The 3170-nt window shown below is 35.0% G+C and overlaps 1 pseudogene; it reads left to right on the forward strand.

Moving 5' to 3' along the window:
- LOC103201493 overlaps nucleotides 1-3170 on the forward strand; it is a 33910-nt pseudogene that overhangs the window by 28524 nt on the left and 2216 nt on the right.

Genomic DNA, 3170 nt, shown 5'->3' on the forward strand with positions numbered 1-3170 from the left:
GAACCCAGGAGAGAGGTGGTGGGTGCTTTGGGAGGAACAATTAGAGGAAGGGCTGGAGGGAGGCAGCATGTCTGGCCTCGCAGGAATAGGTCTTGGGCTATTGATGGTGATTCTGTCTTCCTCTTGTGGGATTAGAGGAGGTCAGAACATGTGGCCTCCCTGCCATTTTTGCAAGACCTCTCCAAGACTAAACAAAAGTTTAGTCTTAGTTTAAATTTATTCTTATTTTAATACATTCTTATTTTGAATTTATTCAGTTATGATATTCTCGAACTAATGATCTGGTTTTTCATTATTAGGCAATTACCCACAGTAAGCAAACCACATCTGGTTCTGAAATCATATTACTAACAGACGGGGAAGATACTGAAATGAGGTTATGCTCTGAGGAGGCAAAACAAAGCGGAGCCATCATCCACACACACCTTTGCTCTAGGACCTTCTGCTGCCAAAGAACTGGAGACTCTAAAATATGACTGGTAAACTTTTGGAATATGTTATTCTTTGGGATATAGTTAGCATGAAAAGTACATTTCTAGCCTCTCATTCCAGAGACTTTTTCCTTTAAACTACAAAACTGCTCAAAATTTCCCTATTTCTACACATTAACCTACTTTGTTCTTTCCTTGTTCTTCAAATTAATATTCTCCCTCTTCATTTCTTCATAAATTTTATATATATATATGTGTGTGTGTATATATGTATATTCACATAGTTCTCATATGTGCTGTCTTCCATATGTGCTGTCTTCATTTATTCCTTGATCACTTTCTGCCAGTACCACTGAACTGAAACTACTTTCTCCATGTTACTAATGATTTGTTGTTAGGTGCCCTTGAGTCAATTCTGAGACAATCAGCCAAAGGAAATTTCTTGCTTGATATTTGTCCTACTCAATTCCACAGTGGAGATTCACACAGATTTCACTGTTAAGAACGTGGAGGTCTAGAAATATGAACAATTTGCCTAAGGTGACAGAGTCCTGATTACCAATTCAGAACCCTGCTCTACTTCCACCTGATCAAATCTTGCTAAATCTTAGTTCAAGATATTACATTTCTCCTTTCTGTCCAGTCTTACTACCACATCCTAATCCTGCCTTTACAACTTCTACGTGGGCTCCTTCAATAGCATCTCAGCTAGTCTTCCTGCCATTTATTAGGTCAATAAATATGCACTGATTGTTGTGTATGTGGCAGGCACTTGCATTCTTCTCCCTTCACAATGCAGTCTGTCCTAATCCCTCACATCCAAGTAATATTTCTGTTTATTAACTCCTATATTATATATTTTCTGAACTTACACATTTTCACTTTATTCTAAACTATTGTTCTCTAACTGTTCTGGTACATCTCAGACACAACCAGAAAATGAGCAACTTATTCAGAACACCTTTTATAAATTTCAACTTTATAATATTATTTAATGATTAGATAAATTCTGTTAATTGGCAGGCACTTGCATCTGATGACTGACTGATGTTCTAACAATAAAACGTTGCCCTATGGTTGCCTTTATTCTTACTTATTTTAGGAAGATTTTAGTTAGTTTAGAACACATCTCAGACACTGAAAAGAGTCAGATCACATCTGAAAGTTCCTGAGATGGTGGAAAATTAATCTTTGCAAATTAAAAATAAATTTTAAAGTATATTATTGAGAGCACAACAAAAATATGACTCTCTTGTATAAAATTAGTGTTCCAGAAGTAAGTAACATTTCATTTCAGGAGGATATCATTTTTATACTAGAAGCTCTGGTAGCATAGTGCCTAAGGCACTTGACTGCTAACCAGAAGGCTGGCCATTCAAACCCATCAGCCACTCCTCAGAAGGAAAGTTGGGCAATCTACTTCCTAGTGATACTGCCTCAGAAACCCTAGGAGGGGTCGCTATGAGTTGAGTCCGACTCGACGGCACATAACAACAACAACAATCATTTTTACACCAATAAAGGTCTTAATGGTCAAATGGTCTTACTGACGCTTTCAGTAGAATTTCCTCTATAAGTGCCAGCATTTCTCAACAGGCTATTCAGGTCACTATACCAGGAAAATTCTTTCTTTGTTCACATTTGCAATACATTTTTATTATCCTAAACATTAATTCTACTTTCTCTAATACATAACTCTGCCTGAAAATATTTCAAGTGTACTGGAAATATTTACTGAGTCTGTTTTTCCATAACACTTATAGCCACCTTTTCATTTGAATTCTTCTACTGTCTATAATTACATGTTGTTGTTGTTATGTACCGTTCAGTCAGATCCAATTCATAGCGACCCCTCCTTGGGTTTCCAAGGAGGTATTACTACACAAGTAGGTTGCCCAAACTTCCTTCCAAGGAGTAGCTGGTGGGTTTGAACCACCAGCCTTCTGGTTAGCAGTCAAGTGCCTTAGACACTACACTACCAGAGCTCCCATAGGCTTTTTATTCTCAAAATTGTTCAAAATCATTCTTAGTCATTTTAACTGAAATATTAAAGATAAATTTAAAATTACTCTGAACTGACTAAACATTGGAATTATGTTAACTATAATAATAGATTATATTTCTTTCTATATAAATATAACAGCTGTAAAGTAAAGCCATAAATATTTCAGGAAGGAAATGAATAAATGGTACAGTGTCTGTGGATGATACAATTGGAAATGACACTTTCTTTGTTGTCACATGGACAATACAAAAACCAAAAATTTTTCTTCAAGATACAAAAGGAAAGAAATATAAAACCAGAGTTCAAAGCAGATAAGCTATATATTCAATCTGCCTGTTTTCAAACACCAGGTATTGCAGAGGCAAGTTTATTCTTTTCTCCATGCTTTATTAATCTCTTTAAAAAAGAAAAAACTGAATAGGAAGATAATAAATATCTTATATATTATCAATATTGAAACAGTGACAGGTCATCTGTCATTTAAAAAAAAAAAAAAAGCAGCCAATTAAAATAACTAAAGATTCATACTATACTATGTATTAGTTTGTAAAGTTAATTATTAAAAATCATTAATGTGATAATGGTTGCACAACATTGTGAATGTAATTAAGGCTACTGAATTGTACTCTTAAAAGTTGTGAAAATGGCAATTATTATATTATGTATTGCAAAAAGGGCAAGAAGGCCACAAATCTCACACCTCCTCTAATCCCACAAGAGGAAGACAGAATCAC

This window comes from Orycteropus afer, unplaced genomic scaffold (assembly GCF_000298275.1).
Source record: "Orycteropus afer afer isolate SDZICR_OR568_19922 unplaced genomic scaffold, OryAfe1.0 scaffold00152, whole genome shotgun sequence".
NCBI classification, from domain to species: Eukaryota; Metazoa; Chordata; class Mammalia; order Tubulidentata; family Orycteropodidae; genus Orycteropus; species Orycteropus afer.